Source organism: Henckelia pumila, chromosome 3 (genome assembly GCF_033568475.1).
Source record: "Henckelia pumila isolate YLH828 chromosome 3, ASM3356847v2, whole genome shotgun sequence".
Classification (NCBI taxonomy): domain Eukaryota; kingdom Viridiplantae; phylum Streptophyta; class Magnoliopsida; order Lamiales; family Gesneriaceae; genus Henckelia; species Henckelia pumila.
The window spans coordinates 190,303,540-190,316,323 of NC_133122.1; the positions used below are offsets into that span (position 1 = coordinate 190,303,540).

General features: G+C 37.3%; 1 long non-coding RNA gene across 2 annotated transcripts; it reads left to right on the forward strand.

The window, feature by feature from the left end:
• The first annotated feature begins 4 nt into the window (after positions 1 to 4).
• Positions 5 to 3,219, forward strand: LOC140893025 (uncharacterized). Of its 2 annotated transcripts, none has more exons than XR_012152975.1 (4): positions 5 to 335; positions 1,374 to 1,469; positions 1,642 to 1,767; positions 2,833 to 3,219. It is a non-coding gene; the product is annotated as an uncharacterized lncRNA (long non-coding RNA). The 2 variants fall into 2 exon arrangements; XR_012152974.1 differs by lacking the exon at positions 5 to 335 and adding an exon at positions 352 to 1,265.
• The last annotated feature ends 9,565 nt before the right edge of the window (positions 3,220 to 12,784 follow it).

Below are 12,784 nucleotides of genomic sequence, written 5' to 3' on the forward strand. Positions count from 1 at the left end.
TTTCTCTCAACCTCCACGCCCTTCTCTATTTTCTCTATACCCCTCCCCTTCTATCTTAATTGAGAAATCGATTGTGCATCTCTTGCCATCACTCAATCCATCTTCTCACCTTTGATGAATCTCTATTCTCGCTTCACTCAATTGCTCATGGGATTCTCGTTTCTCTCTGAATTGAGAAATCAATCGTCTCTCCTCTTCACTAAATCGATCTTCTCACCTTCTCTGAATTGCTCAACCACTCTTCTTACTTCACTCAATCGCTTAGGGGATAACTGCTCAACGACTTCTCGTTGAATTTAATCACTCAATCTCTCAACGGTAGTGGCTTAACATAGGTATGGTCTCTAAAAATTTTGCTCATCAATTTATAGAGAATTTAATAGCTATGTTAATAGCTTTGATTTGGTGATATAATCAGGTTATTCGGCTTAAAATTGAAAGATATATGCCCATTTTTTTCTAAAACTGCTGAAATCTGCAGGAAACAGAGCACTTGGGTTTTATGTGTGTTTTTTCAGACAGAATTTGGCCCATTAAATGATCTTATTTGGAAAATATTTGAGAAGATTAAATGTAAAAAATTGAGTTAGCCTTCATTTCCTATTTACAAAATTTATTTTGAATCAAAGATGATTACTTATTATTTTTATACTATTGACTGACGAATCTAGAATTATGTTGTGACCTTACTGTTTTAAGTTATGTTTTTGTGTAAATTAGTCTCAATTGGTTATCGAATTTCACTTCAGTGTATTCTGTTGAAACGTGAGAAAATGAGTTAGGTTTCCAACCGTGTATGACTAATTTGAATTAGTATAGAATGAGTTATGAGTTAAAGATATAGCCTAGTACAAAATATATTGAAATATTATCTTTTACTATTTATTAAGTCTAAGTATCACATAAAAACTGACTTTGGTATCTTGGTCTGTTTTTTAATTTTCCAAAAAACCCCTCCGCCACTTTCCTTTGTATTTGTCATATCTACCCACGTTCTTTTTCTCTCTCAAATAAAAAAGCATCAGTTTCTTCTCCAAAAATCTCCCCAAAATAGTTGCACATAAATCTCGCAAAGCAAGCATGGCAGTTTCTGCCTCCAGAAAAAAAAATCAACTCTATCGTCTGTTTATTTTTCTTCCGGCCAACAAAAACCCACCCCATTATCACAGATCATACAAGCAGAACCAATTTTTTAACCCACCCACACCCTATTGTAGCGTGAACTTTTCAATGTATTTCAAAGAAAAGAACGCCAAAATCGTCATGTAAGAATCTCTTTAACAACGCCCTATTTTCTTATTTAATTCACACTAGTTGTTGATTTTTTCAGCTAATTCTTTCATCTATTGATTTTCTATTTCAAATCTAAGCAGAAAAGCTGAAATTTATTTTTTACCCGCGACTTTCACGATCTTCATTGGGTTACGGGGCCGCACGTCGATCATCCTACAAGGCCGCAGTCTGTTCATGTAAGTGACTCTTCAACTACAGTATGTTTTGGAATTTAATTTCCGTTGCCTCACTTATTTGTTATTCATAATTTAGGTTAAAACTGAAATTTATGTTCATATCTCACAAAAACCATTAATTTGAGGATGCTTTGTGTTGTTTATTTGGATTTTTTTAATTTAATTTGAACAGATGACGAACCCAATAGGCATGACCAAGATGGTGACTACATTTGGATAACAGGGGTCAGATGAGAGTATCAGTGGTTGTATGATTTATATTGGTTTGCCTTAGACCAAAGAACTTGATTTCTATTAGGTAATTGTTTAACATCACTGAACTTTACATTGTTTATAGCAACTTTTTAGCTTCCATTAGGTTACTCATAATCTTTGTCCCACCCCTTTGGGTTCTATTGTTTGTCCAATTTTTCGATAATATTCCAACTACCGGAACGCATAGTTGTCATAGTCATATCTATGGTACTTGAAAATATTATGTGTTGTATGTCAATTTTAAAATTAATAGGATAACTGTTTTATTGTCTTTAAAATTTATATGTCAGGTTTTCAAACTTTTACCTTTTATGACCAAACTTACTTTAAAAAATTCCATTCAATCACTTTGTCATTGAATGTATACTATTTGTTATTTCTTTACGTTAGGATTTGAGTTCTGATCAAACTTTTTGTTCCCCAATAGTTCAGTTTGTGTTTTGGAATGGTTGTAATGTTGTTTATGTTTGATATGCTTGCTTTCAAATATTCAAGTGCTTCTGCTTTACACTGCTATCTATATAACTTTTCATAAATATTAGATTTAACATCTCTCTTGGTACTTTTCCCATGTCAAGTAACAAATAACTTTGCAAAAAGAATGCAAGCTGAAGGCCTGAAATATGACGTGTTTACCAATACGGTCTCGGATTACAAATGTTTTTTTAATACCGGAAAAGATGATATTAAGTGCTTTTCGTATTCGATATTTGGAATAATGTTTTTGCGTTTTTTTTCTTGGCATGAAAATATGAGTTAGCCTCATTGTTAAGTGGATAATTTTTGTATATATATATATATGGATGTCATTGTTATGTGACTCGATGTATTATTCATTTTGTAATAGATCTGGTGGTTTCAGATTACCATTTTTCATATATTTTTCAAGTATGAGTTGCATAAATGTATTCTTCTATCAACATTTAATTCAAGAATGATGGAGTGAGCGTAATGTTGTGTCATTTCAAATTTTGAGCTATTATTATTTTGATGATTTGGACAAATTGGATTAATGTTTGATTAAATTCAAAAAATTTCTTCCAGTTGGCTTTATTTGTAGTTGGGTTATTAGTATAAACTTTCTTTTCATTTCTTGGTTATTTTGAAGGGGACTTGCTGGTTGAATTTTTGAAATGGTGAATGATATACTGAAATTTGCACCGAAATATTGAGATTTCATTGTTCTAATCTCAAGCACGTTCAACAGACCGAGGATATGCAAGCCCTAACCCCTTATGGCTGCAACGTTCGTTGACGTAGAGCTATGGCATTCAAGAGGGAAACTCATTTTCCATCTAAAAGTCATGGGATTCTAGGCAGCGAATTTGTAAAATTTTCGTTGCAATTTAGGTTAAATATCGAGTATTTAATTTTTTATTAGAGTTCACGTCGCATGTATTTAATTTCTTATTTTATGACTACATATTTTTTTATTTTTTTTAATAAAGGGGGTGGTAAGGCTCGAACCCGAGCCATTTCATGAAAAATACAAGATGAAACCATTGGGGCAACCCCCGATTTCACTACAAATTTTTAAAGTTTGTTGTCGTAGTCATTTGTAATTTGATATCCAACTATTATGTTTTTCAATTTCATATATTGTTGATGCAATCAACAAAGTTACTGGAATTAACTATTGAATTAATCTTATCTTAAATCTTAAATTTTAAAAATATACAAACATAATAAATACATATTTGTTTTGGCTATACATGCAACGCGTGTGCCGAGTTGCTAGTATTGATTGAGTTTGATGCTGGTCGATTTTGTAAAATGATCTGTTGTCCTTTTGAGATCTGAACAACTATGGGACATAATTCAAAGTTTAAGTTCAAATAAAACTTGTATATGATTGTATTTTTTCGAATTGCCACCAGTTACAAGACATTTGGATGTAAAATGAATTTTATATTATTTTTCCATGAAAACTGCTCAAATGTACAAGAAAACAGAGCACTCGGGTTTTATGTGTATTTTTACAGACATAATTTGGCCCATCAAATGATCTTATTAGGACAATATTTGAGAATATGAAATGTAGAAAATCGAGTTAGTTTCAATTCCAATTTACAGAACTTATTTTGAATCAAAATATGAATTACTTATGATTTTTATACTATCGACTGACGAATCTGGAATTATGGTGTATCCTTGATGATTTCAGTTCTGTTGTGGTGTAAATTAGCCTGAATGGGTGAACAAATTTCACTTAAGTGTCTTCTGCTGAAATGTGGGAATTTGAGTTATTTTTTCAACCGTGTATGATACAGTAATTTGAATTAGTATGGAATGAGTTATGAGTTAAAAATTTAGTCTAGTACAAAATGGATTTAAATCTGATATTGATTGAGTTTGACGCCGGTCGATTTTGTACAATGGTTTGTTGTCCTGTTGAGATCTGATATATATTATATACATAATTCAAATTTTAAGTTCAAATAAAAGTTGTATATGATTATGTTTTCTTCTAATTGCCACTAGTTACAAGTCATTTGAATGTAAAATGAATTTTATATGATTTTTCTACAAAAACTACTCAAATATTCAGGAAACATAGCACTCGGGTTTTATGTGTGTTCTTGCAGAAGGAATTTGACTCATTGAATGATCTTATTTGGAAAGGTTTGAGAAGATGAAATGTAGAAAATTGAGTTATTTCATTTTCAATTTATAGAACTTATTTTGAATCAAAGATGAATTACTTATTATTTTTATACTACCGACTGACGAATCTGGAATTATGTCGTGACTTTGCTGATTTCAATTCTGTTTTGGTGTAAATTAGCCTCAATGGGTTAGCTAATTTCACTTCAGTGTCTTCTGTTGAATGTGAGAAATTGAGTTAGGTTTCCAACCGTGTATGATATGAGTAATTTGATTTGGTATGGAATAATTTATGAGTTAAAATCTAGCCTAGTACGAAATGGATTGAGATCTGCAATTGCTATGTATGAAGAATAATTTCTTGTACCTACTGTCATTTCGAAATCTGGTTTTGATCAAAGCATATTTCGAAGCTAAAATTCACATAAAACATGTAGATAATTGTATTTTCTTCGATTCACCAGGAGTTTTTGAAACTGGTTAATTTGTTTGTGTTCGTATTTGTGTTTATGGACATGAGATATACTGCAAATTTTTTGTTAGAAATGTGTCATGTTATTAATAAATACGCCTAAGTTTTAGAAAAGTTTTTTGTTTTATCTCAATATGTAAGTTGCTAGTGTTGGAGGTAGCAGCCTTGTGAATGATATTGACAGAGGTTGTGATAATAATCATCCCAAAAAAATTACTAATGTTGATAATTTTAACCAAAATCAAGTTGCAGCCCAGATAACTATCTTCAAATTATGTGTTATCTAAACCATTTATATATATATATATATATATAGTTGCAGCCCAGATAACTATCTTCAAATTATGTGTTATCTAAACCATTTATATATATTTATATATATATATATATATATATATATATATATATATAATAGACATACTGTTAGATCTGTTGATGCAATTCGATATTCTGCAACAACTCCATCTCACACCAATGAAACAACTTACATTTTGTATTTTCAAGAATATCTCAATGACTGACATTCTTCAAATTTGACGACATATAAATGATACAAACTAATATATAATAGACATACTGTTAGATCTGTTGATGCAATTCGATATTCTGCAACAACTCCATCTCACACCAATGAAACAACTTACATTTTGTATTTTCAAGAATATCTCAATGACTGACATTCTTCAAATTTGACGACATATAAATGATACAAACTATTAATTCTACCATGTCTATTATATATATATATATATATATATATATATATATATATATATATATGCAATTCGATCTTCTGCAACAACTCCATCACCACACCAATGGAACAACTTACATTTTATATTTTTCTTCTAATTGGATCAATGAGAAATGTCATTTTTTTAATTAGTTTTTATGGTATCTTATTATTTTTCTTTAAGTGTGGGGTTAAGTGTGTGGTATGATAATTTGTTTAAGATTTGGTTTTATTGTTTCAATTTGGGTTAATATGCTTAATTATAGTGTACATTATTTATTGTAAAAAAAATTTCATACAAACATCTCATTAACATCACATTTCTTACACCGAGAAAAATCATATTTGCAATGTATATTGTTCACCATAAATAAATTTAATATAAATATCTCATCAACACGGTGCACGTTGTTATTAAGTTTAACTACAGCGTGCACCGCACGCTACGGATGGTGCATCACTTTCGATGGCATGCGGTGCATGCTGTTTTTAAGTTTAACGACATCGTGCACCGCATGCTACGGATAGTGCATAACTTTCGACAGCACGCGGTGTACAATGTTATTAATTTTAACGATGGCGCGCACCGCATGCTGCCGATAGTGCCTCACTTTCGATGCCACGTGGTGCACACTGCTATTAAGTTTAACGACAACACGCACAACACGATGTGGATAGTGCCTCACTTTTAATGGCACGCGGTACACACTTTTATTAAGTTTAACGATGGCTCGCATCGCAAGCTGCGGATAGTGCCTTACTTACAATGGCTTATAATTTTTCAACGTGCACCGTAGCGCGCACTACACGCTGTGGATAACATTCCGCGGTGCACATTGCATGCCATGAAAATTCATTTTTCTTGTAGTGTTACTCATACTCTCATGTAATGGTTCTAATTCAGCGCTCATCATCCTAGTCATATCGCCAATCAATGCCTCAATTTGAACTTTGGAAAGTCCTTGGTTTGAACCATCCCCCACTTATTTATCAGATTTTCTACCAGTCATTGTACCTGCAATAAAAAGTTAGTAATAAATTATTTCTCATCTAAATCTCACTAGTCACTCCAAAGAAAATCACTCACACTTTTTTTACTCCTCACCAAAAATACCTCACAATCACTCCAATAAAGAACACTCCACTCAAGTATTTTTGCACTCAAATTGAGAAATCACATTATGAGTTAGCTTAGGCTTTGTGGCTTATGTGCATCAAACTCACAAGTCCAAAATTGTAGACACTTATAAACCAACTCACGTGGATCGCACAAAAACAAAGACTTGGAAGATCAAAATATGACTCAACACAAAAAGTAAACGGAAAAATTCCAATGATATATGGGTACTAAAATTTTGACCACTATATATATATATATATATATATATATATATATATATAAATAAGAGTTTCGATCATATGGAAAATCACCATGGGCACTTACGTGAGCAACAGCTGATGTGACACCTTGTACATTCAATGAGTGATTTCCATGTTAGATGTTGCTCACGTAGGTGCCCATAGTGGTTTTCCATGTGATCGAAACTCATATATATAAGAGTTTCGATCATATGGTCAACCACCATGGGCACTTAGGTGAGCAACAGATTACGTGGCACCTTGTACATTCAATGAGTGATGTCCACATCAGCTATTTCTCACGTAGATGCTCATAGTGGTTGCCCATGTGATTGAAACTCTTATATAATTTTAATATTTCTATAGATATTTGGTACTTTGACCCCAGATAAATACGGTGATTTTTGCAAACTGGAATGAGATTGTACCTGTCGATGTGAACCTCCCCAACTACTTGGCTATATCCGGTATGCTAATAGGTCTTAGACCACATGTACCCTGACCTACTATGTTCCTGTGAAAGATTGCCATTAGGCGAATAGGTCGATTACCTTTACCCGTACATAGCCTTTCCTGCTCTATCTCCAGTAAGCGCCGTATTCCTCTTTCTTGGTATGAGCGACTAAGCTATACTGGTACACTACACTGAAACTAACAACTCTACTTCGGTACATGAGTTACATCTCTTGTTGGTTCCCATCGATTAACCACTAATTGCTTCCAACCTAACTTCGATATGGAACTGCCGTTTACAACTCTTTGATCCACTCCTAGTGGGTGGTATTCGTGGGTCACATTGAAAAAGTACCCACGGGAGATCGCTCTAAAGGAAAGGTAGGCTCTTAAGTCGGCTAGAGACCCCTTCGGAGGTGGAAGAGTTCCAGAGGTCAGTTATGAACTGGCAAAACAACACTCGGTCACCAACAAAGCCTAACAGAATGGCTGTTCTCGTAGCTCCTATCAAACGATAGGTGGTCTCATACACAGCATTACTACTGCCGGATTGGCTTTCTTTTAGTTGCTATACCGGTGTAGAAGAGAATAGTTGGTATCTCCATGATGGGGCACAAGACCAACCAATACAATAGGAATGCCATTTCTCGAGCTTTCCATCGAACGATAGGAAAACTCAGAGGGTCAGATCAACCCATTCATTAGGGGTGCTTTTGTCTCGTGATATGATGCTTGATAGCCTAGAAGATTGGACATTGGAACTATAGAACAAAGAATGGAAATCGGATTCCGTAACCCGCTTTACACTGAACTTAGCCGATACCAGCCTCTCTCACTATTGGTACTTAAGCGGCATATCTCATCTTGGTTGGGAGGTGAACTCAGTCAGTCTATTCCTAAGATAATCAGTCTTGTCTTATTCTTATGCTCATGATCCATCAATAGATCCTGCAGAGACAAAGGAAGACTATGGCTAAAGCACTAGTAGTAGATCTTCTAGCTACGTCCTTAGTCAGAGAGCCTCAATAAGTAGTTTCGGTAGCACCCCACCCTTACCTTACTCTGGTTGGGGAAGGCCTTGTTGGTTGTCGATAAAGAATTCCCATTTTTACCATTCTCTGAACCAACTAGTGAAGAGTGATTAGCCCCCAAAGGAAGAATCTTCTTTCGGTCTTGTGAGGTGAGTTACTTTCAACGAGGTCCAAACGGGATCTATTGAGGCGCAGGAGGGTGATCCAGGGTGATTAAGTTGTCCCCTGCCAGGATGAAAAAATCCAAGGATCAATTTTATTTTCAAAAATCCTAAATTTCCAATAATGGTTCAGTTGAGTTTGCAAAGAAAGAACTTTAGGGTCTATGAATTGAGAGTGGACCTTACTTAGTCCTGTATCTATTAAAACTTTATTAAAGTACCATCCTTACCTTATGGGTTTTAGGCAATTAATGCTCGATACCTATAGACGCTTTAGCACATTATGTCGTATTTGAGGTGCCAGATACAGGGTGATTTCTAGGCTTTACCTTTGCCCTGAACTTAGGTTTGAAAGAGTGAGGGAAATGGACACTTTTCTTCTCATCAGCGTGATATGCGCGAGATAGAAGGGGCTTACTCTTGAATGAATGCTTATGTTGGAATCGGTAAGCTGATGTGCCATTACAGGGATATGGTTTCGTCCTCTGGCTATTATCGACTCGGGAATGAACGAAATCGCTTCACTTCAAAGTGGAGGTTTGGGGTAATGATGGACTGACAGATCAGCTCCAAGGCCTGAGTGCCTAGGTTGCAGTGGTAAGAGTCGCTGCCGATGAGTTCCAGCTGCCAGAGTCTTCGATAAGAAAGAGGAGTCTGAGTAAACAGAAGTGAGATCTTTCTTTAGGTATGAATCAGACGGTGAGAAGATCTAGCAATCCTAGAACAGGAACGTAGTGAGAGGGGGAGCTTACTTAGCTGATAGCAAGCTCATTGAAAGCGAGTATTAATAGCTAAGCATCTAGTGTTAGCAGCGAGTCAGCAAAGTGGATTGCATGCAGGTAAGCAGATTATGCTTTACTAGAAAAGAAGATAGCTTTAGTAAAGCTCTACTGTTAAAGTATAGTGCTGAGTTAGGAATGAACCCTGATAGGAGGTAGCAGTAAGGGGAGAAGCCGGAAAGGAAGAGTAAGAAAAAGAAAACTTTCTTTGTATTCTATCGCAAAAGTGTCTTATTATATAGGATCAAGACCGGGCTCCATCAGGGAGAATAAAAGAAGGAGTTCCTGCTTCTATCTTTGCTGCTAAAAGAAGGAATGGGATTTCGCACCCTGGCAAAGCGCATCAATTGCAGTACAATAATAGAGTTGTTGTTATTCCGGGGCGCTCTCCAAAGAGCTCGATGGAGCCCCTTTCTTTTCCCGTAGTGATGTGCCACTCGGCTCACACAAACTCTTCAGAACGATTAACAAAATATGGTACATGGATTTCGTAGTCTACCAGGCTTACTTTGGTCGTATAGAAATAAAGATATCATGGCCTTTGTGATACAAAGCGAAGTAAATTTCCGAATAAGGGATCGTCGATCTTCATTTATGCTCGCGAGGAACTATTACGGAGGTGTGGCCTCAAGATCTAAAGGCCCCCGAAAGCCTTCCGTGCCAGATCACTCACCTACTTAGCCGGAGACAAATGATCAACAAGCAGAGCCAGCTCCACTGATTCACCTTGTAATAGAGTAAATCTTGCTAGATCGGCCACAGTTACCTCCGGCTCAGCTCGACCAAAGCAAAGGAAACCTTGGTTCTTTCGGAGCCGGAAGATGGACTGAGAGTGAAACCTCTCTTTAGGCCGCTCACTCTGTATTCGCTCCGCCCCTCTTTAGCTTCAAGGCAGCATTAGCGAGTGCAAGTCCCTTTCCCTCAGTAGGCAAGCCGAAGGAGAGGGCTTTACAGCGCCTCATATTCGAAAACGTCCGGAAAGACCCTATCTGTTTACAGAACACGCAAAGACATTGGATGGGCAATCTCTCATCAAGGTGGTTTCCATTGGTTCCGCTATTTACTAAAATGAATCGAGGAGAGGCTCGACTGAAAGGAGATAAGCCGGTTAACACCCTTAACCACTCGGAGCCCCAGAAGGAAGTAGAACGTACGTCCCCTCGGCAAGGGGCGGGCGGGAAGGAATAAGAAGTATCGAAAGCTGGAGTATTGAATGAAAGCTTTTTTTTCAAGCCTTTACTTGAAAGGAAATTTTTCTTACCCTGGATTCAAGCCAGTAAGCAGGGTCAAAGGATGGGGAAGGGGAGTTTGAAACACTTTACATCTGTCTCTTTCCAAGCTGCTCTTTCATAAGCTGTGATGGCTCTTTTGAGTCGAGAAATCCCGCCGGGGCTAAACTCAATCAGTATGCATTAAAGACGGGCAACATAAATAACTAGTAATCAAATGGAGTGGCTCCACTGCTCAAGTAGTTCCGCGAGCCAGCCAATAGAGTAAAGAATAAGAACTTGGCGTAGTGATCAGCTAAAATACTCATTAAAAACCCAGTACTAGGGCGAAGGTGGCGAATGGCATAACTGCTTCTTTCTTTTTTTACGGATAGAATCAACTATTGTTGAAGAAGCCTATGTAGGCAAAAACCTGAAAGATTGTAGTAGCCCGTACCCTAATTGAGTAATTAAAGGATTAATGCTAATTAAATAAATTGGGTATCGGACGGATCGGAAGCTCCGAAGGCACGATCGGAAGCTCCGAACAGGATCGGAAGCTCCGATGAGCGATCGGAGGCACCGATATTATTACGTCAGGCATGACGTGTGGTTGGATCAGAAGCTCCGATCAGGATTGGAAACTCCGATCACCCCTATCCGGAGTCAACAAGTGATATTTTGACACGTGGCATATCAGGATCTTCGGAAGTTCCGATGGCAGGATCGGACGTTCCGATCGAGGTTCGGACGTTCCGATCGAGGATCGGAAGTTCCGATCGTTGTCTATAAATAGAGGGCCGAGGCTTCATTTCCAATTGCCAATTCCAAGTGTTTCCCTCTCCTTTCTAGTCTATTCGAGTTGTTCTAGCCTTCCTAGGCTTGACCCGGCGGTCGGTGAGGCGTTCGGAAGTCGTAGCGGAGTTGTGCCCAAGTTCTGGAGGCATCGACATCAAAGGGCTAATGACGGATGAAGGTATAGCTTTTGCTTCCTATAAATATTTAGGAGTATGCAATAGCTTAGTTAAGGCTTTTAGAGCACTTTAATGATAGTAGTATCATTTGGCAGTGTAGAGCAGACTATAGGCGTGGACCTAGAGTTGGTAGAGCTTGCACTGTTTTGAGGTACGAAATTACTGTTCGAGATATCCTGACTGAGTATGCATGTATTATGTGACTGCATGATTTATATGCCATGATATTATGCTGCATTCATTTGCATCTTGCTGTATCTTTTTCGAGATTTCTGTTAGTAGGGTTGTACCCTATCCTGTTAGTGGATGGACTTCCATCGATTTGGGTCCGGCGTATCCATGGTTATCTCGATATGGGAGCCACCTCCTGAAGCGACGGCACAACGTGCTACATACCAGGGCCCGGTCTGTCTCTGTTATCTGATCCTTGACCTCGAGTCTATAGGGAGTTCACTTTGCATGCATGTATACTCATACTCTCGTACTGAGCGTTTTATGCTCACGTCTCGTACTCTGTGTTTCTGGACACCCTATTCCATGGGGCAGGTTTGCGATTGGACGAGGAGGGTGGATCCAGGAGGGGAAAGTCAGTGGTTGGCCAGCTGGAGCTTCGTCTAGGTTTTATTACTGTTGTTTGGGTTTATACAGCTATTCAATTTGGTTGTATATTATTGGAATAAATTAAAGATTCATTTACTTGGGATTGTATAATGTTTATGGTTTCCGCAGTTTTATTCTGATATCTGTTTAATTAAGTTAATTGCATGCCTAAGTTCTGTTTAGTAGGTGATCCGGGTAAGGGTCACTACAAAGATTCTCTTCTCTTGAGTCGAATGCACAGTCCAGGGGGGTCTTTGGCCGAGCAAAAAGAAAGGTCGGTTCACCCCCTTTCTATATAATAAAATACTATTTGAATTTCTTGTATGGATTGATAAAATTCACGAAATGACATAGGAGACTGTTAGCTGCTGGAGGATGTGAAAAGCAGCTTTATGCTCATGAACCAGAAGGCCGAGTTTAATTAATAGAAGGCGTATAGCTTTCCTCAGGCTGGAACGCGTACTTGATTCCGGGTGTTCACCTCTACCTTTTAGCCTGTGAAATGAAAGCAGTCTAGCCAAGCCCCGAAGTCACTTTACTCTCTTGATCCGAATCCCTTTCTGGTGAAATGAAAATTCCACTGCGCAACACACTTGGAGTTCGAAGTGGGATAGAGATAATGAGCTCTTTAGTTGAACTGGCTGCTATCTTTCTAAACAGTGGTTTTATCTTTGATACCCTCTCGT